Source organism: Vigna radiata, chromosome 1, assembly GCF_000741045.1.
Source record: "Vigna radiata var. radiata cultivar VC1973A chromosome 1, Vradiata_ver6, whole genome shotgun sequence".
Lineage (NCBI taxonomy): Eukaryota > Viridiplantae > Streptophyta > Magnoliopsida > Fabales > Fabaceae > Vigna > Vigna radiata.
This window is the reverse complement of record NC_028351.1, coordinates 28,026,027-28,049,195: the sequence shown is the minus strand read 5'-3', so window position 1 is coordinate 28,049,195 and position 23,169 is coordinate 28,026,027. Positions and strand designations below refer to the sequence as shown.

Below are 23,169 nucleotides of genomic sequence, written 5' to 3'. Positions count from 1 at the left end.
GTCATTTTGGTTATATTCTTTTTTCTTTTAATCAAACAAAAAAATTGAATTCCTTGTGCATATGATGTATTGTTTGTTATTAAAAGGCAAAGGTCACTCTTTTTTTTTCTTTTTCGTTTTTAAATTCCCATAGAACGTCAAACTTTAGGGGGCTTCGATGTGAAAGGCATTTGAGTGGTTGTGAGCATTAATGTTGTGCTGTTACCAGAGTGGTTGTGAGCATTATTATTGACTCTATAAATATAATGCTTAACTCTATACGATTGCACAATTTGATCGTCATTGAATGATTCATTTTTTAAAGTTTCATTAAGTTGTTTTCTCCGAATCAGATCCACTAATTCTATAGAAAACAACTTCATGAAACTTAAAAATTGAATCATATAATCAAGAAACTTAAAGTTATAAAAGCAGTTCCAGGGGTTCTACAGATTTTAAAAAGCACTTATGTTCATACTACTTTTTTTTCTATTAAATCAAAAATCGTAAACCCATGGTTACACACACTTCATCGTTTTCCTCATCGCCTTTTTTCTACGTAGCATTGCATTTCCATGTGCGTTTTATCTCTTTTGAATCGTTTAAACTTACTTTTCCTCCGATTAAATTAGTCTTTGATGGTGGTACTAGGCTACCGAAAAACACGCACAAAACTATACTAAAACACAACTCAATAGACATCGAATGCATAGAACAATTCGACGTTATATAGTTGTTTTGAAAGAAAAAGAAAAAATAATAAAAAAGGAACTAAAGAATAAAATGTCGTATCCAGTATAAAATGACGTTCTATGGGTTGATTTAAAAAAAAATAAAATAATAACTACTAGCTGAAGGAGATAATAGAAAACACAAAGAAAAAAAATTAAAACATGGAGTTTGTTACCAATTAGGAGTATTGGTATATCTTGAAGACAATTGTTTTGATGATGCTGCAAGAAGTCTTAGTTGAAGAAGAGTTTAAAATTATTTAAAAGCAATTTGTAGAAATTAATTGTAGTAGGAAAGTCTTATAAACTTTTTAAAACTTGCATTTTGAATTGCAATAATCGATTATCACAAGTCATTCAGGAATAATCGATTATCAGCTCATATAATCGATTATCACATTTTGCAAAACTTGTAATGGACTTAAATAATCGATTATTCGTGGCAGTTGGGACTTGACCTTTGATATTCAGAGCAGATGGCTATATGTAGGGATTCTGAGAAATTCAAAAGCAACGTTTTTTAACAGAAGCTCAGCAGAATACTGTTTGTCAGAGGAAGTTCTCAGAAGCTAGAGTTCAAAGTTCCCTTGCTTGGTCTCGTGAGTAGGAGAAGCTCGTGTATCGTTGGTCGATTGTCGGAGCGGTTCTCTTTGAGTTAGCAAGGTGCTCCGCCTGGTCTCGCAAATAGGAGAAGCTGGAGAATCTTTGGTCGATTGTCGGAGCGGTTCTTTTCGAGTTGGCAGAGTGTTCTTCTTCCAATTCGTTCGTCAAAGGAAGGTTCAATCTTATCAATTATTCATTACTGTTGTAATCAGTAAAACACTTTTCTTAATGAAATTGTTAATCACTTTTTATAGTGATTAACGACTGGACGTAGATTCTGTTGAATCGAACCAATATAAAAATTACTCGTGTGATTTTCTATTCCCTACACTCTTTATCTTTTACGGATATCAATTGTTCGATAAATTTTCTGAAAGAAAATTGATTTTCTGAAAGAAAATTGATTTTCTAAAATGGACCAATTTATTTTCAAAAAGTGACCGAACACGCTTTCTGCTACTCTAAGTTTTATTCCGCTGCATCATACTCTATCTCAGAACAATACCGATTGTTCCAATAGAGTTCATAGGGGAAATTTTATGAATGTACACCAAAGCCAGTTTAAATTGATGTTTTATTGGTTGATTTAAAAGAAAAATAAAATAATAACTACTAGGTGTAATATACAACGTCGAATATTTTGTTATTGTGACGTCATATTATTTAAACAAAATTTTGTATTTATTTATTTTGTATTGAACATCAATTGATTCCATAACTGAACTTATGTGATAACCTAGGTTTCATACACCATCACGTTAGACCCAAAATTGTTCGACGTTCTACATTGGTATAAACGTCGAAACCATAAAATGGGCGACGTTCTGTAAGGGCCTCAGAAAAATAAATAAGCCATTGGGCCTAATAAGGGCAGTGGGCCCACTCGAATTGGTCACATGGCCTTGAGAGGGGTCCCTTTCCCCAATTCAGATTTTCACTCCTCATTTCCCTTCTCTCTCTAGAACTCAGATTTCTTATTTTTTCTGACTTCTCTCTAACCTTGCTCCACCTTCTCTCTACCAATTTCTCAAATTTCCACCGTTGTTATTTCAAATAGGTGGTCTCCCTACGTTCCCGGAGTCGAGAACTTCCAATCCATCTGATTAGTTTCGCGTCTCTCCACTGATAAGGTAATTTCCCATTCTGCGCACCCTAGGGTTTTACTCATGCAAAGGTTCTACCTTGCAAGTAGAGTTATTTTTATTTTCCTTATCCTATCAAGTCCTAAAGACTATGCTCTACACCAATTTGGTGGCTTGTAGGTACTATCGGAATTACCTCTCTGCGGAGGTACTGTTAGGACACTTTTAGGAACTGTGTTGTGAGAACCAAAAGGTGAGGGGAGCTAATTATTTTTGGGTTGAATCTGTTTTCGTGTTTCATGTATGATTAAATTCAAAATATGATGTTCTGTTTGGATTGTTTTGTTACTGTTTTATGTTGGCTTGGTATGAACTTGATTGCATAAAGGAAAAGAATGTTTGTGAGAATTGTTGGGTAGATGTCGGTCACGGTTATGAGAGGAGAGCTTTGGATGGTGATTTAGAGGTGCGTGAACATCGTAGGCATAAAGCGGAAGAAACTTATTCTGTAGAAGTGTGGGTGTTATTTTCTCTTGAAGAGAATGAATATAGAGTAGTCTTGGTTCTGGTAGAAGAATGTGTGTAAGGTTGAAATGAGTGGAAGGATTATGGTTGGTTACGGTTGAGGGGTTGTATTAGAAGAAATAAAAGTAGAAGAAAGTCGAAGGTTACGTGAATTAAATTGGTAGGAGTAGTTTTGTTCTTGACGCATGATGGCAACANTAAGCGTGGTGTGCTTTGGTTTCATAAGTTAAGAAAANGATGAGAAAAGANAGGGGTAGGNTACGTGAATTAAAGAAAATAGAAGGAGGCACTGTAATAGTTATTTGGGGTGGTATGGGTATAACCAAAATAAATAAGAGAAAGGGGTGAAGCTTCTGCATGAAAATGGAGGTTGTGTATGGGCACACTGTGAGTGTTATTTTGGTGAGGAAGGAATGAGAAAAGTGTGTATATTATGAATAGATAAAGGAGAGGAGAGAGAAAGCATGGTCCCACGTTAGAGTTATAGGAAAATAATAATATAAATTAGAATTGGGTGTAGTATAAGATATAAATGGATGGAGAGGAAGATAGAATGGGTTGTGACAATATATAAAAAGGTGTGTGCGTGAAGGATTGGGTGAGAAAAGTTGGGGTATCTTTCATGAGGTAGTAGAAATAAAATGAAGAAAGAGAGAGTAGTTGAAGAGAAAGAATGTTGATGTACCGTGAGTGTGTGAGTGAAAAATGCTACTCATATATATATATATATATATATATATATAATAGTAGATATGAAAGAATAGAAAGTGAGAGAGAGAGAATTGTTTTTAGAAATTTTTTTTTATGAAAAGCATGCAAGAAATATATGTATGTACAGGAGGTTAAATGTGATTGACATGAGGGATGATAGGAAGAGTTTTGTTTATATGCTGTAGGGTGGTTTAATATATGGAAGTAGTTGGTGTTAGGAAATTGATGTTAAAGGGTTTATATATTATATTAATATAGTATGTATTTTATAAAGAAAATATAATAATATATTATATTAATAAAATATAGATATAGATATATATATTTATATATTGAAAAAGAAAGGAGTAAAGTGTATATACAGGACAAAAGTTACGTGTATATATAATATATTATACTTAAGAGTTACGTATATTATATATATATATATATATATATATATATATATATATTTATATAATATATATATAATATTATATTATATTATATTATGTTAGGCTTTACGTATATATGTATATATATTTATACATATAACATACTTTTTATAGTGAACTTATATTAATTAAAGGTATGTATAGATTGATGTGTTTTACGAGTTGAAGTGAACTATTTGGATTATTTGGTTTTTGGTATTGATTAATTTAGATTAAATTAGTGATGAATGAGTTGATATATATAATTGAGACTATGTTTGGAAAGTAATGAGAATGGTGCTATAAGTCTTTTGATTGGTGAATAATGCATGTTCTTGATGAGTTAACGTTTATTATTGAGATTAAAGGTGGAATGCATTGAGATTATGTATATGTTGATTATGGCAAAAAGTATATGATTACAAAGTGATGAAAGTACTATTCAAGTTGAAATCCAAGTTCCATCTATGTAAAATCTCTTGGTGAGATTCTTAGTGTTTTAGAATGAAAGTAGGAGCTCAGTCTTGGGGGTTTTCTTGACGCTCCAATGGCCTTTCTTCTCATATAGAGAGGATTGGACCATGTGGTGAGGAGTAGCAGTTGGTCTTAGCCTTTGAGGCTTCCATCATGCTCCAAGGCGCGACTAACCTCGTGAGTGGCAGGGCGGGGGAGCCCAGGGCGGGGGAGCCCAAGTATCACAAGCCACCACGGGTGCATGACCCGCCATAGCTCGACTATCATTCTAAAGTTCGGACGAGTCAAGTCTAGAAGATAATATGTTAGGATCTATGTCATATATTGTCTGGTTTGCATACTCTTGACTTGAGATAAATTCTGATATGTATATGTGAATATAATTGCATGTCTTTATATAGTTAGCTCACCCTTGCATTTGGTTGTGTTGTGCTATGTCTGCATGTTTTCTCTTGCGATGATCTTCCATTTTGGATTGGAGCAGATGGCGAGGATGTTACTCTGGAGACAGTCTTGGAGGAGAACAGTGATGCAGCTGCTTAGTTCTTCTAGGAGATTTCATGACCCCCCTTATGTTATCTACAAACAATTCCTTCTTATGTTATTCTGAAATACTTTAGTGCTTCAAGTTTTAAATTCCTACTCAATTTGGATAACTGTAATCCCTATACTCAAGACTCTTAACTGCTTGTCTGCACTTCAACTGCTTTCTTTATTATAATGGATGACGTCTTATTATTATATGCATGACGTATATTCTTGGGATGTCACACGTTCTATCTGGTTTAAAAGAGAAAAAAAATAAAGAATAAAAAATGGATTCAATCACTGTCATATTTAGCATGGTGGACGTCAAATGTGGGTAGAGTGATACTGCTGGAAGCAAACCACTATTTCGTTATTTTTTTATTTTAAATTCAACGTCAGTTGTTTTTCAAAATGATGTTAAGTGTTTCTAAGGTCATTGTTTTACGTCGTTCTAGCCCTTGTTTGACGTTAACACATTTTAGATTACATCTTTGTCTTTGTCGTTAATAAATAATAGTCGACGAACGGTTTTAGTTGAGGATGTGGAGCAATTGAATTTATTTACAGTAAGGCCACCGGTCATTTTTAACTTTGCGAATTGGGCAGTGAGATGTTGAATGCATGACGTTATAGCCCGTTTTTGCACCAGTGAGTGGAAAATCGGGTGAAGTGTCTGGAAATTAGAGCTTGTAATATGGGTTCTAGAGAAGAGGGAAACATGGTTTCTGTATGAGAGGGGTTAGAAGAAGAGGGTGCTGTAATTGGGTGTGACTCCAAGGTGAGTTGCAAAAGTGCTTCAACCCGATTTGTGTTGTGCAAGCGGCGGAGTTGGTGGGCTGAGATTGGTGAAGGGTTTGGGCCGATAGCCCCTTTAAGTTCTACAAGCTTCTGTTGTCAATTAAACCTCATAAACGGACCATTGTAGTCCATTACAAAAGGGCTTATCATGGAAAGCCAATGAACACCAAGTACGACATTGGTGCTATATAATTCAAGTGGATACAAGTCAACGGGAAAGTCCTGATTATCCAAAGTTAGAGTAACATTGGGGCAAAATGAAGAGGAAGGTAGAAACTCACCATTACCAACCATTACAAGTAATGGGCTAGGAGTGGGCTGAGTTGGTAAGTGAAGAAATTGGGCCACCTTGTGTTGGATGAAATTATGGGTTGCCCCACTATCAACTAAAATCTAAACCGCATAACCTTGGATAGACCCAATCACCCGAAAAGTTCTGGGGGTCCAATGACCCGAGAAAGCATGGAGACTGATGAGTCCAGCCTCTAGTGGAGACTCCTCTACTAGCGTGGAATCTTCGGAGAGGAGGCAATAATCTTGATTCTCAAAGTCGAATGTGCTGAGAAGAAGAAATTTTGGCTTGCACCGATGCCCTCTCGTGTTACGCTCATCACAGTTGAAACAAAGATTCTTATCTTTGCGGACCTGCATCTCTGCCTTGGTAAGGCGTTTAATGGGAAGTTTGTTGGTGGGTGTAGGCAACAATGGAGGGAGTGGTTTAGGTGGGGTAGATGGAGAAGGTGACAATGGTGGTGGTGGGGTGGGGGTACGACCAAAACGGTTGAGAGTAGGGAGGTATGAGCGAAATTTGTCTTCATGTAGTTTGGCTAAAGCTATATCATGGGGTAGATCTGGTGGCTGAAGGGCTGTGACCTCACGACGTAGTGGGAGTTTCAAACCCGAGAGGAAGCAGCTTAAGTAGAAATTAGGGGGGTAGTCAGAGATGTAGTTGGCCAAGGTTTCGAACTCTGAGAGGTATTCTTGCAAATTCTGTGTCTGGGTAAGCTTGCATAAAGCTACAATGGGATCATCGAATTTAGAGGGAGCAAAACACAACTTCAGTGCTCGGAGAAGTGCCTCCCAAGATGACAACAACCCATTGTTAAACATCCATTGAAACTAGGCTAGGGCTTGACCTTCCAAGTAAAGGGAGGCAATCTGGATGCGTTGATCGGGTGGTGTGTGGTGATATTCAAAAACCTGGTTGACGTTAAAGATCCAACCTAAAGCATTAGAACCATTGAAGGTGGGGAGGTCAAGTTTTAAGGGACGGGTGGTGGAAGAGGAAAAGTGGGGTAATAGGGTTTGGTTTTCCAGGATGATGGTTCGGTTGGCAATATCGTGGAGGGTGTTGGAAAGGTTGGCATAGGAGAAGAGGAGTTATTCAACTTTGATGTTGATTTTAGTGAGCTCATCATGGGGAGAAGGCGAATCAGCCATAGAGTACGGGTCAATGAAAGCACCAATGAAAGATGCTGCAGGTAGCAGAGAAATGAAATAACATAGAGAGGAAGAATAATCAGTTGGAGAAAAACAAACTTTTCAAAGAGAATGAATTTTTTTTTTCTTGTCTGCCCCTTTTGCTACAAAACCGTGCTATAAATGCACATGGCAAATTCCTTGCAGAAAAAAAACATATGCAATTAAAATAAAGGAAAAGGTAATGATAAATCCAATAATTTCCCTCTACCCGATTTCCCTTTTTACGTGTTGAAGGATATGTAACTGCATGAACACAAGGCTTTGCAGTGTGCTTTGTCCTCACTCACACACTTTTCGAGAAAACTTTTCGGAAGGTCACCCATCCCATAATTACTCTAGCCGACAACTTACAGGGACTGCTGACTGCCCTCACACATCAACACGAGGCTTTCCAGTGTGCTTTGTCCTCACTCACACACTTTCCGAGAGAACTTCCCCGAAGGTCACCCATCCCATAATTACTCTAGGCTAAGCACGCTTAACCATGGAGTTCTTATGAGTTAGGCTACNGAAAAGCAAATGCATTTGTTGATATGAGTAGTCAAATCAATTCCTTTAAGCTATCCTTCAACTGTATAGTCCCATACCTATACAGTCTCTAGATCCCTCTCATTCCGGTGTATGTTCGATTCTTCCATGTACCCCTTCCACTGGAAGCCTGCTAGGAGCTGCTCCTTGTCTGTGCCTCCTACATCATGCCTCTTGCACCGGCGATCACTCCCCACCCTCGTTAGTGCCCGGGTGTCACATGGCTGGTGTGAGAATCTTTTGCTTCTTTCCTCTAACAGTCCCATAGCTGTAGGTGTAGGTGTTGTGGCAATAACTGGACTTGGGTCTAAAGGAGGAATGAGGGAAATGGGCCTCTCATTCCTTACAGTGAATGAGAATGTGTTGTTAGGTCGAATACCATCATGGGTTGGACAAAGCGTGCAACAATTGATAATCTTGATCATTCGAGGGAATCACTTCTCTAGAAATCTTCCACTTTATATATGTTATTTGAAGCATATTCAATTGTTGGATATTTCTAGGAATAAGTTAACAACACGAATTCCAACTTGCTTAAACAAGTTCACTGCATTGTCTCAAAACACCATCAACAAAATTGAAACTGAAAGTCGTGTGAATTGTAACAATGGTACTTACTCTGAAATTTATAATTTTTTCGTTATAGTTGTTATTTGTTTTGTATAACAAGGTGTGGAAAGGAATTGTTTCTTTAAATTTATGAAGAAATAATTTGAGTGGAGAAAGTCCTTCTTAGATTTGAAATTTAAGTTCACTAGAATCTCTTGACTTGTCAAGAAATCAATTCTATGGGAGAATTCCTTCTTCTCTTTCTCAAATGAATTTTCTCCAAAACTTGGACTTGTCACACAATTCTCTTTCGGGAAGAATCCCATTGGGAAGACACATGGATACATTTGATGCCTCTTGTTTTAAAGGTGATAACAGTCAAAAAACCTTTATTTTCATGCTTAAATATGATATCAAAATACACCCTTTGTGGCTTAGAATGAGCTTAAAATCAAGTAAAACACTTAGTTGAGTCATGTGAGAGTCAAAAGTTGGTTTTAGATATATTATACTTATTTTTGCATTTTCTTGCAGGGTTTTGATGTGAATTGAAGATGGAAGTGAAGCATGGTGGACTTAGACTCATGAAAGAAGAAGAAAAAGGATGAAAAGAAGAGTCGAGTGAACTGCTCAACGGTTATATTGACCGCTGAGCGGTGGTGCGATTAAGGGGAAACCGCTGAGCGGTTAAGTTTGACACTGAGTGGTTAAATTTGATGCTGAGCGGTTGTCTGCTGGGCTTGGGCTTAAATTTTGTTACTTTTTTGGTCTATATATAGCCCAGTGCGATTCAAATTGTAATCTTTTGGCAAGCAGAGACATCCAGAGTTGTTCTACACACCTTAGAGGAGGTTCCGTGGATGCTTAGGCTCCAATCTACCAAATTTAGGGTTTATTCTTCCATTCTTTCATTGTATTTCATCTAGTTTCACCATGTCAATGGTGAACTAAACCCTTTGTTGTTGGGGAACAATGTAATCTTTTGAAACTCTCTTATATCAAAATTCTTATTTTCTTTATATGCTTGCATATGCTTATTTTATCAATTGTTGGGTTCCTTACCTTTGCTTAATACTTTTATCGTTTAACTCATTCGGTAAATGTTGTTTGTCATTATTGATATGGAGACGTACAGTAATGTCATGAACTAGGGGGAATTCCTTGATTATGCTAATACCGCCTAGAGATAGGGGTAGGACGATCAATTGTATTTTGCTCCCGTTTATCATGCATTGCTAGTTACTAGGGGAGGCTAGAGATAGCAAGCCAGTAATTAGTAAAAGGCTCTTTTCGCGAAGAGATTGGGTTTAGGGTAGACTAAGAAAGTTTGCATGACAATATGATAAATAAGTGAGTTAAATAAGAAGAGTAGATATAAGAGGGTGGATAAGATGAAATTGTAAACCCCAACAACTCCATTCATCCATAGTCTTTTCTAGCCAATTGATTCACTGCATTTTGTATGTTTATTTTCGTTCTGCATCCAAAACCTAAAATTAATTTCTTTTCAAGTCTGATGTGATTAGTTTAATTGAAAGTTAAGGCCTAAGACTCCTTTGGGAAACGATACACGGACTTACCTGTTTTATATTACTTGATAATGATCCGGTAAACTTGCCAGGGACTTAACAAGTTTTTGGCGCCGTTGCCAGGGACTCGTGGTTTAACTTCTTTAGTAGTGTAAACTGATTAAATTAGCTTGATTGTATATATTTTGTTTTTGTTTTTGTTTTATATTTATATAAAAGTGCTACTAGCGTTTTTGTTTCTTGTGCATGGGTTTGACAAGACAACTATAGTTCTTGCTTACCTAGGTGGTATGAAAACGCAGTCTAAGATGATATTGGACGCCTCAGCTGGAGGTGATATCAAGCAGAAGACTGAAGATGAAGCCTATGACTTGATTGAGAGTATGGCTGCTAATGAGCAGGAAAACTTACAATGAAAGGGGCGCACCTATTCAGAAGAGAAGAGTTTTGCACTTGCCTGTAGATGATGCTATGCTAGCTCAGAATCATCTTCTGAGTCAAAAGCTAGACAACTTGACGAAAATCTTGTCACAACTTCCGAAGGAGATTCGTAATATCTCCCAAGCACAACAACTTTGTGATTTCTGTGGTGGTGACCATATTAATGGTCAATGTGCTATACCAGAGGAGATGCAACAGGAAGCAAACTATATGGGGAATCAGTTCCAGTATAGGCAGGGGAACTTCAACCAAGGCAACTCTAGTCAAGGTTGGAAGAACCATCCTAGCATCGGGCAACCTCAGAATAACCCATCTGGGCAAACAGGAGGCTTCCGACCGCAACAACCTTCATCCCTGTGGCAGCAGGTTAATCATTTGACAGAGGTTATCAGAGACCTAAATGCTAGATTTCACAAATTCATGAAGGTTTGTGAGTCTAATCATGCAAGTGACCAAGCTAGTTTCAGATCCCTAGAGATGCAAATTGGTCAACTGTCAAAGAGGGTAGAAACTACTGAGAAGAACCAATTTAGGGCTAATACTGATGTGAACCCTAAAGAGGAGTGCAAAGCTGTTGTTACTAAAAGGAAAGCTGAAAGGGAAGTTGTGGAAATTGAAAGTAGTGAAGAGGAAGAAGAGGAAAAAGAAATAATTGAGCTAGACAGTAGTGAAGGTGAGGAAGAAGAGGAAGTAAGAGATAATCACTATGAGCAGTTTAGAGAAACTTTTAATTAGGTGTCTGTGGTGCCTTCAGTGATCCAACAAATTCCTGCATATTCTGAAAGAATAAAATATTATCTCGGAGATACAATAGATCTTGATGAAGAGGAACATGAATTTGATTTTCAACCTTAAAAGAAGAATTATCCGCCCAAGGTAAAAGATTCAGGTTGTTTGACTCTTTCATGTGTTGTGAATGATGTTGATGTAGGAGGAGCCATGATAGATTCTGGATCTAGCATTAATATGATGCCTAAGCGTTTTTTGAAGAAAATTGGAGGGCTAGTATTAAAATCGTCTAATCTTACTGTGACTATGGCGGATGGTTCTACAAAAGAACCATTTGGTATGGTGGAGAATGTGATTGTGCGTGTGGAGAAGCTAGAGTTCTTGGTTGATTTTATAGTCATGGGCATGGAAAATGATGAGAGGATTCCAATGATTCTTGGAAGACCTTTCATGGCAACTTGAAAGATGTTTATGAGTGTCCATGATGGAAGAATCATGATGAGAGACCATGAACACGTGCTATTATATAATGGCTCTAAAGAGAATAATGTTAGAGTTAGAAAAAGAGCCAGACATAAAAAGTCAAGAAGAGAAGTTGCATCTAAAGATAACACAAGAAGTTGATAAAGGAGGAACAACCCACTCAGAAGATACATCACTTCAACATGGTTCACAAGTAAGATTCAATAATAGAAAGTGGATTGTGAACAAGATTAAAGAAGGTGGAGTAGTGGAGATTAGAAGACTATATTCCAAAGACATCAGAAGAGTGGATAGAAGGCAACTGATGAGTTGGGTAGATGAAGACCCCAACCAGGATGGGAAAACATGATGTTATCTTATTAAATCCCAATTGTTGTAAAACATTTTTAGTTTTAGGTTTATTTTATTTTGGACTTGTAATTCCTTGGATTTTTAAACATTTTTGTGTAACATCTATTGAGGGATGCTAGAATTTTATACGTATTTATTGAAGGATACAGGTAAGTACACCTACTGAAAGGTGTTGGGAGGCACTTACTGATGAGTGCTAGACAGGTTTGGGTCAGGCTTGTGACGTTAAACAAGTGCTACCTGGGAGGCAACCCAGTTGATTATTTCTATTTTTAACTCTATGCTAAGTGCATTGCATGTTTGAATGTTGCATTTGAGAGGGGAAAGGCATGTGATTGAAACATTGAAAGTCGAAATTAAGTGCTACAAGGTTAGATTGCTCAAAAGCAAGCAAAGAAGAGGGAAAGAAAATTACCGCCCACCGTTGAGCGGTCCATTTGACCGTTGAGCGGTGATGGCGGAAACCTGGCTCGGGTTTGTTAAAAGCTAAGCATTTTTAGGTTTTTGCACTTTCAAACCTCTTTTTTGCAGTTCGCCCAAGCGGTCTCCTTAAGCCCTAGCACTTCTCTTTCACTTTCGAGAGCTTTCTAAAGAGATTTCCTCACTTTTCTCATCACCCACTCACAAAAATTTCATTGTTTTACCATTATCTTTTCAAAAGTTTAGGGTTTTTTGTTGAGGGTTGTGCATTGGAGAGGTATTCATCATCAATTAGGAGCAAGTTTAGCAAGCATCTAAGATCTCCACTCAAGTAAGTTGTGCAATTTCATTCTTAGGGTTCTAATTGGAATTTATTGAAGAACATGTGTAGGAACATGATAAATTAGGGCTTTTGATTTTTATCCATGACTTGATGAAATAGAAATTGTTTGAACCGATTGAATTGCATGAAATTGGTCTGGAATGGTGAAATTGGTGTTAAAGTGGAGATTAGGACCTTTGGAAGAAGGTTTTTGAGAAAGCCTCGTCGAAACCATTAAGCGGTCTGCCTGACCGCTGAGCGAAATTTATCAGGTTTTTGGGTTTTGATTTTTGTGATACTTGGATGCTGAGGGTCCTTGTTTTTCCCTCAGTACTGGACTGTGTTGTTCTGGAAATTTAATTGATGAGTTACTAACCTCTAATGGTGAATTTTTGTGATGTTATTGAATTTATTTGATACAGGAATGTCATCCTCAAGGAGAATAAAGGACCAAAAAAGGCCAAGAAGATTTTATTCTTCTCAGTTCCTTTCTAACAAGCATGAGGAGCACTACGTGACTGTACAGGAGAGGCGACTATTGATGGAGAGGAAGGCCATGTATATTCCAGATTTGGCACCTGCGTTTGGACTGGAGATCGACAGGCGAGGCTGGGAGAAATTGACCACTTATTCTGCACTAGCTAGCATTGAGCTGGTGAAGGAATTTTATGCGAACGCCTTGCCCAGAGGATAAGTATCAACTGAGAGGTACATGAGTTACGTGAGGGGGCAGATCATCAGGTATGACCCCAATACCGTTAACAACTTTCTGGGTACTGAGTGGCCAGGAGAGCAGTGCAGGTATGCTGCTTTCACAGGGGAGTACATGGACTATGAGGACATCGAGAGGGTGATGTGTGTCCTTGGGGGACACTTTCAGAGGAACCCTAATGGAGCGCCAGTCAACATCATTAGGGCGGACTTGACTCCCCTGGCAAGGTATTGGATGGCATGCACTCATGCCAACATACAACCGTGCTCCCATGTCTCCGACATTACCATGCATCGGATTTTCTTCATCTACTGCATGTTGAGGCAGATGGATGTTAACGTTGGTGAGATCATCGCCAACGAGATTCAGGGTTGTGCTACCACTGTGAGTAACAGAACACCGCTGGGACATCCGTCCCTGATTACTTATCTGTGCCAACAAGCTGGGGTGGACACTGCAGTTCCACCTTATGAGAGGCCGAGGAGGGTTGTAGATGCCTCCTATTATCATCAATTTTGTGGAGGTGACGAGCCAGCCGGAGCAGTTCCTAGGAGAGCAGCAGCTTACCAGGAGGATGCACCTGCAGATGCACCGGTACAACACGCTGAGCCTTTCCAGATGAGGGACATGTATATTTCCATGATGAAGGCTAGGATGGAGTCTCTCCGTAGAGGGCAGGTAGCTACTGCAGAGATGATTATAGGATTGTATGACACGCCACCAGTGCACAGGTGGACTATGGACAAGTTTCATAGTACGATGGCTTGGCCTCAAGAGCAGGCACAGGGTAGCGGGTCTGGAGTAGTTTGAGCACCAGGCAGAGATAGGATGACCAGGAGATGATGATTTTGAGGATGTACAGGCTGGTTATGAGTACGACTCAGATGAGGACATGGGCTGATAGGGCATCTACTGATGGATGTCAGCACTTAGACAGGGATTTTTCTTTTTCTTTTGTACTTTCGATTTATAGAGTAGGTGAATTTTATTTTTGTGTCTATGCTTGGCTTGTACACTGATTCTGATGATGGTTTGATGATATTGAATGATGAGTGATTTGATGATCATTGAATGTGGTTGATGATTGAGATTGTGTGCATGTTGATATTCAAGTGAATGGTTTACTAACTATGTGAACAAATGTGTGGTGATTTATGATTGTGATTATGATGTTAAGCAGGGTGCATGATTGATGTGTGAGAAAGCATGTTATGTGAGGTATTGAGCTCCAGAGTATTTCCTGATATATATATTGTTCACAGGTAATCATGAATGATATTTCCCGAGTCTTGATAATTGATTGAATTGCATGTTTATGTCACATGATCAAGGCCATGTTTGGAAGCCCTTACTTAGCCAAATTTTCGCCCAAAGTGATTAAAATGTTATACCCTTTTTAAACCTTGGCCTTAAACAGGAAGAAAACCCTTGTTTTAAAATTATTTACCTTGACTTGGGTTGAGAATAATTGTATGTATTGAAAAGGTTCAAGTTTGGGGTTGTTTAGGGAAAGTTGGAATGCAAAAAGAAAAGCATTGAGCTCAAGTGTTGAAAAGAAAAATGCATGAGAAAAGAAAAAGAAGAAAAGAAAAGGCATGAAAGATGAGCTCAATGTAAAAATAAAAGAAAAGGGAAGAAGTTGGGAAAGAGTGAGATTGGTGAAAAAGAGAGTTGTGCTTGAACTTTGAATGTTAAAATAGCTCTCCTAACTCAAGGATTTTGTGCTCCAGAAAAACCAATTTTTCTTGTTAGCCCAGCTTCATTACAAGCCTTGAAAAAGTCCTTGTGATGACATTTTCATGCGATAAGGTTGATTGTTTTAGATGAAGGGCAATGTTGTTTCATGTGACATGTGAATAGTAGAGAGTGGAGTGTCGTTTTAAACACTTCATTGATTGAGTGAAACACTTGCTTGGTAAGAATTGATAAATTCCATGTTTACATCTATGCTTAGTGGATTGATCATTCATGAATAAAACATCTGTTGGGAAATATATGATTATGTGAACTGAATTGACTTGAAAGCATGCATGCATCTTGATTATATTCCACTGAAAATATGAATTGAGTAGTTCTTATCATGAGAAAACAGGATTTTGAAAATGTTGAACTATTTGATGGAAAAGTGGAAAGCCAGGTTTTGTCTTGTTTGCTTGAGGACAAGCAAAATTCAGAGTTTGGGGTTGTGATAACGGTCTAAAAACCGTTATTTTCATGCTTAAATATGATAGCAAAACACACCCTTTGTGGCTTAGAATGAACTTAAAATCAAGTAAAACACTTAGTTGAGTCATGTGAGAGTCAAAAGTTGGTTTTAGAGATATTATGATTGTTTTTGTATTATTTTACAGGGTTTTGATGTGAATTGAAGATGGAAATGAAGCAAGGTGGACTTAGACTCATGAAAGAAGAAGAAAAAGGATGAAAAGAAGAGTCGAGTGAACCGCTCAGCGGCCAAATCCAAAGCTGAGCGTCCAGAGCGATTAGAGGCAAACCGTTGAGCGGTTATATTGACCGTTGAGCGGTGGCGCGATTAAGGGGAAACCACTGAGCGGTTAAATTTGACGCTAAGCGGTTGTCTACTGGGCTTGGGCTTAAATTCTGTTACTTTTTTGGTTTATATATAGCCACAGTTCGATTCAAATTGTAATCTTTTGGCAAGCAGAGACGTCCAGAGCTGTTCTACACACCTTGGAGGAGGTTCCTTGGATGCTTAGGCTTAAATCTACCAAATTTAGGGTTTATTCTTCCATTCTTTCATTGTACTTCATCTAGTTTCACCATGTCAATGGTGAACTAAACCCTTTGTTGTTAGGGAACAATGTAATCTTTTGATACTCTCTTATATCAAAATTCTTATTTTCTTTATGTGCTTGGATATGCTTATTTTATCAATTGTTGGGTTCCTTACCTTTACTTAATGCTTTTATCGTTTAACTCATTCGGTAAATTTTGTTTGTCTTTATTGATACGGAGACGTACAGTAATGTCATGAACTGGGGGAATTCCTTGATTATGCTAATATAGCTTAGAGATAGGGGTAGGACGATCAATTGTATTTTGCTTCCGTTTATCATGCATTGCTAGTTACTAGGGGAGGCTAGAGATAGCAAGCCAGTAATTAGTAATAGGCTCTTTTCGCTAAGAGATTGCGTTTAGGGTAGACTAAGAATGTTTGCATGAACATATGATAAATAAGTGAATTAAATAAGAAGAGTAGATATAAGAGGGTGGATAAGATGAAATTGTAAACCCCAACAACTCCATTCATCCATAGTCTTTTCAAGCCAATTGATTCACTACATTTTGCATGTTTATTTTCGTTCTGCATCCAAAACCTAAAATTAATTTCTTTTCAAGTCTGATGCGATTAGTTAACATGAAAGTTAAGGCCTAAGAGTCCTTTGGGAAACAATACTCGGACTTAACCGTTTTGTATTACTTGATAATGATCTGGTGCACTTTCCAGGGACTTAACAGAAGGAAATGCTGATGTTTGTGGTGAAAAACTTGTGCAAGATATCAGACATTAGTAAAGCCCAAAAAGCAGAAGTCTATGTAGAATATTGTGTTTTCCGTGAAGCATCATACATGAGCTTGGGAATAGGATTCTTCACATGCTTTTGGCGCTTATTAGGTTCATTACTACTTTGGCAACCTTGGAGAATGACTTATCTGAAGTCTTGTACAAACTAATAGACTATCTATTTGTAATGGTTGATGTGAACTTAGCAAAGCGCCAAAGGTAGATCAAAGACCATTAATGCAAAAAAGACTTATTAAATATGTAAATTTAAGTTTGTTCAGGAGAAAACAAACTTAAAAGATGTGCGGTGGGAATTTGATAAATAAAAATTAGTTATTGAAGTCTATTATTGACTAACAAATTTAAATAAATATATTTTTACATATATTAATTTTTCAATAGACTTAAATTAGTATTTTTATATATATTATTTTTCTAAGGGACTTAAAAAGGTTTCTCTTACTTTTCTGAGAGACATAAATTAATATTTTTACATATGTACTTTTTCTAAGAGACCTAAAAAAGTGTTTTAACATAAAAGTACAATCACATTTTAACTTTTATATCCTTCAAACATTTTTTACTTTTCAACCTTTACCCTCCTGCTCATTACGGTTGTTGCAACAACGTTTCTTCAACAATAACAACATTATTCTAGTGACATATAGGTATGATGAACTAATTTTTTTTATACATGGAGATGTGTGTACCCTACTTTAAATAATGGATCTTCTTATAAAAGTGAAAGGATGAATGGTTGGGATAAACATGTAGAAGTAGGGATAGGAAAAAAATCCGTGCCAGCGAATATCCGCAGATAAAATTCGCGACGGATAATTGGTACCCGCGGATACTTACTACCCACAGGTATTTTAATACCTGCTTATAAACGGGTTTGGTATGGATATTATACTATCTGTACCCATGAATATCCGTTACTCGCAAAAAATAAACATAAATATTTAATTTATATTTTATTAAATTAAATTTAATTAAAATTAACATTAATTTATATTTTATAAGGTTAAATTTAATTAAAATTAAATTTTAATTTATATTTAATTTAATTTATATTATATTTTATATATTTTTTGTAATTTTATTTAAATTTTATTTTAATAATTTATAAAAATATTTTTTTTAAATATTTGTGGATATCCGTCGATATCCAACGTGTATTCACGGGTTTTAAAATACCCGCGAGTATTTTTTTAACGGGTATCCGTGCGGGTAGCGGGGTCGGGTAGTGGATGAATTTTTTTTATTGGGTCGGGTTGCGGGTAGGCACTATCTGTGCCCGACCCGACCCGTCGCAATCCCTACGTAGAAGTTGGAAAGATAAGAAAAAAGGACAAAGTTTTTGGATTTTTCGGTGATAAAACAAAAGCTATTTTGAACTAGAGTTAACTTAACGAGAAATGGAATGCAATAAGCGTTTACAGTTTAGTATGATAGGAAATGAAAAATAACCATGTGAGATGTGAATAATAGAACTGTTAGTGAGAAAAAATCAAAATGAGATCTTGAAAGAGGGTAGAAATGGCTAATTGACTGTGATGATGTTGCAAGCAGTGAAAATATTGGTATGAAGTATGTAGGGATGGCAAAAGAATTTTTCACCCGGAGATATTCGCGGATAAAGTCTGCAAAAGATAGTTGGTATCCACTGATATTTACTATCCGCAGGTTGCGGGTAGCGGATATTTTAATACCCGCTTATAAACGGATCAGATTCGGGTATTACACTATTCGACCTGCGGATACCCATTACACTCTTGAAAACGGTTGATTTTACGTGTTTTTGTGTATATATTTTGTTAATAAATCAACTCCTTCATAGCTTTTACCTTGTTTTATCCTCTAGTTTAGTGTGTTTTCTAGTTTTTTTGTGTTTTATTTAGTATATGCTTATTTGAGTATGTGAAATAAATGAATAGGAAGCAATTCTAGTGGAAGAAAACAAGCAAGAACTCAAGAGAACATATTTTGGGACAATAAAAGATCAATTTGAAGCAAATACCCATGTTGGACACCTTTGGAGCATGCAGGTTTGCAGAAAAAGAGAAAAAGATGCAATGTAGAAAAATCAGGTTCGGGCCCCCCAGGAAGGGGGCTAAGCGCCTGTTTTCGCGCAACTCTCACGCCCGACCTCCAAGAAGGGGGCTGAGCGCCAGTCTTCGCACAACTCTTGCGCCCAGGCGCCTTAAGAAGGGGGATGAGTGCGGATGGTGCTGATGTGTCAACATGGGTTATTTAAACATGGGTCTCGCGATTTTTTGGGTATTCTTCTCCTCCTACACTTCATTCTTCATCTAGAGAGATTAGGAGAGGCCCTTGGAGGCTGTTTGGGGGTGTTGGGAAGTTCTCTCACTCCTCCTTGGGTCTTCAAGCTTCATCAATGGTGATTTTGCCCATTTTGGGTTGAGGAAGAAGATGGGTCACAAATTGAAGATGGAGATGTGAAGGGGAGGCACAAATGGCGCATGGAGCAGCTTCCAGTAACCTTGGGAAAGGTTGTGCATCTTCTCTTTGGTTCCAATTTCTTCCCTATCTCTTCAATTTTGTAGAACCCTAAGTTCTCCACAATGGAGGGCTTTTCCTATTTGTTGAGATTAGTTGTAAACCATGGAATTCTTATGTATTTTGTGATATTAATGATATATGCTTTTCCAATTCATGTAGTATTCAATTTCTATGCTTAATGCTTGCTTTGGATTTATCACCCATGCATGGATTTTGGTTCTTGATGTATTGAGAAATATGATTGAACCTAGAATTGAAATTGAACACCTATTGGATGGAATTGAGGTGTTTGTGAATGCATGAGAATGAAATGGATGAATTCTAGTCTTGACAAATTGTAAATACACTTTGTTAAATTTCTTGCACACCAACTGTTTGATAAAATACCAAAAAGAGTTTCTTGTGTTTTTTTTTTTGTAGACTTATGGAAGGAAGAGTTGTATTGTGTTGCACAAGTCCCTTAGGAGAGAACGATATTTATCACTTGCTACGCTGCGACCGGTGCACTTGGCGTTGGTTTTGCAGCCAACACCGCTAAAAAGTTGAAAATACGTTTTTATCCTTAGGTTTAAACTAGATTTTATTATTTTTCCCCTTTGCCTCTTTCATTTGTGCAACAACCTCCTCCTGCTGCACGTGCTAACGTTTTGTGCCACCATCAGAGTTCTGTGTTGGACTGTGCCAGCCAGCATACGCACATTGTACCATCATTGGTGTTCAATGTTGGAGTCACACTTTGTCGACAAAGAACGATATCTCTTCCAACTAATTTCCTCTTGCCTTTCGTTTTCCATAATTTCTTCTTGCCTTGAGTAAGTTCTGTTATGACTTTTGGAAAATCTACATGCACATACCTCCCTCTTCCGTTTTTCTGCACGTTTAGAGGACCTAAATGTAGTGGCAGAACCAAAAATCACCTTAAATCTGGTTGTGCGCATAAACACAACACTAGTGTTTATGGTCCAGGAACAATCGTATTGTTCAGATGATTTCAAAATAAGAAAAAAAAATCTCACTAAAATTCATAATATAATGTTTTAGACTATAGGTAAAACTTGCTCTGTTAATAATAAATCATCAAAATATTCATGTTTAAAGGATACGAGGACGCAATAAACCAATTATCTTCAACATCATTGTTCTTATCATGTTGTAGAGGCTTGCTTGATGAAAAGGGTGAGTTTGACTGAAAAAGTGGAACTTTTCTGTTGGCTGAAAAGAGGTTTTTGTTTTTGCAAGTCTTGAAACTTTTGTTGTTGTTTTGAAAGTTTTTTACCGAATGTTGGTCAATGAGAATGATTGACTCTGTAGTTGTATCATACTATGCTTGCTGAATATTTCATCACATTTGCATCATATTATATATAACTAGGTAATTTCATATTTGTTTTAGTAAGAATTAAAAAATACTTTTTACTGAAATTCAATTTTTTTATATTACCAAAATCACAAGAAAGATAAATATGTGACTCGTTAAACATAATTAATTAGTTTTATGGTAGTGAATTTTTTTTTTCTTATAATATCTTCATAGGAATTAATTTCTTACGTTACGTTCACTTGAGCTAATTTTACTGTAAGAGAAAATAAGAGCGCAGATTTGTGAGACAGTACGTGTTCACGTTAGCGTAAATGTGAAGACAGAAAGGCGTTGATTTGCGGATTGGGTATTTTTAATCACCCGTTGGAGTGTAGAGATTTGCATGGATTTACCATTCAATCTATAATTTAACCTTTGCTCATTTTATAATTCCAAATCCAGTCTAGGCTGATGGTTGAAGATGAAGACCATTTTGAAGCATTTGAATGGAGGTGTATTTGGTTACCTTGTAGCAGTATTTGGTTCCAATGGAGGAAGAATTTCTGAAGATGAAGTATTTGGTTCTCAGTGATGATATTCGGTTCCATGCTAGATCTCTGGTAATGGTTAACGTCGTCTGTGACAATTTAACGGACAGGGCAAAATTGACTCAATTTTACAAATATTTGAACCCAATTGAGACTCTTTCAAATACGAGGATCCACTTGAGATTTCCTAACAAACTTAAGGACCACCCAAGGGTTTAAACAAAAATATACTAAGTAGTATTTTACTTAAAAAATAAATAAAAATTAATTTAAAACTTTTTTATTTTTATTTTACGTACAAAATCATTTATATAACTATATAAAGAAAATATAAACTATTGGATCCCGTTATTTTGACACCCTCTATTTGACACTCATTTGACACTGCCACATGTCAACATGTTATTGGTTGCTGTTTTAATTTTTTTTTTGGCCTGAAAAATGGAGAGGTTTTCAGAGAATTTGGTTTCCACTTCTACCCCTCGTCATTTTCATTAGTTTTGTGTGACAGAGTGCTTCTATCTCACTGTTTCATCGTCTCCCATCGTGCTCTCAACTTCTCTCTCACACTTTCGTCCTCTCCAGTGCTCTCCAGTGCTCTGAAATGGCAAGTTCAGGATTGGACCTTCGTTGGACCAAGGTAAATATCGTTGTTTTCGGTTTGGGTATTTGGATTTATGTTTGGGTAATTGGTTTTAGGTTTGGGTTTTGGGTTTGTGGTGGTTTGTTGTGGGTTGTCTGCCGTTGTTTCTTACTTGATTTAACCAAGACATGGGTGGATTCGACCAACTCTTTTATTATTACAGAGAAGCATTTTATTATGAATGAAAATGATTTTTGTTCAGGAATAAGATTATGTTTAGATGGTAAAAGTATAAACTTGAAGGATTCTTCAGTGGGTAGTAGTAATTGTGTGAAATACTTAGGTAATGAAATTAGGGATTTGAATTTTNTTTTCAAATTCTTTGTGAGGTTTTTTGTAGCTTGTACATCTTGGTGGGGATATGTGAGATTTTATTCCCAAATCGTAGTGGACGAGTTTTTCCTGTATTGTTTGGAATTGTGGATGAGTTTAGTGGTCTGAGTAAATACTGTTGGGGTGGTTTAGTTTATCGTTATTTGTTAGAAAATTTGAGTAAAGCTTCAGATTCTGTGAAGAAAGGCAAAGCTACAACCAATGTTTATGTTGATGGTTGTGTTTACATGTTGTAGGTACTAATTGAAAAAGTGTTTAATTGAAAAAGTGTTTAATTAAAAAACTTAAAAGGGAGGTGAATGTCTTAGAGTAAGAGTTGGAGATAGAGAAGGCCAAAAGAAGACCTAAAAGGTCAACTGCAGATGATGGTGTTCAAAGTGCTGGATGTCCACAAGCATTTACTGACGATGCATTCGTTTCACCTGTTGGTTTGTCGACCGAGGAAGCGGGTGGAATGCGGAACAATGAAGAAGGTGCAATGTCGCCAAATTCACCGGGTGGGATGTCTGACAACCAATCACAACTGAAGATTTATGTTAGGATTGGTTCAAGAAGGCGATTTAAGAGCCAAGCACTTAGGGCACTATACACAGGAAATGTATTAGTTAGAAAGAGAAATGATTAACTATTGTGTTAGGCTTGAAGATAAATACTGTGTACTTAAACCTACTATTTGGTTCAATATATAGAACATTCATTTATCTTATTGCAAATCAAATGTGTGTTTTATTTAAGGGCTTTATAATTCGATTTCCAAGTGATAATGTATGTGGAACAAAATGAATAAAAGGCTGTGAAGTGGTAATGTATGTTGAAAGAAATGAATGAATTAGAAATAAATTAATGAGTTCAATAGTGTGTTTTTGACCAAATCCAATGAAGTGAAGTGAAGTTCTTATGTGTTTG

General features: G+C 36.9%; 1 pseudogene; it reads right to left on the bottom strand.

Annotated features, from left to right (window-relative positions):
* Positions 1-22,635: 22,635 nt before the first annotated feature.
* Positions 22,636-23,169, bottom strand: part of LOC111241586 — a 10,710-nt pseudogene continuing 10,176 nt past the window's right edge.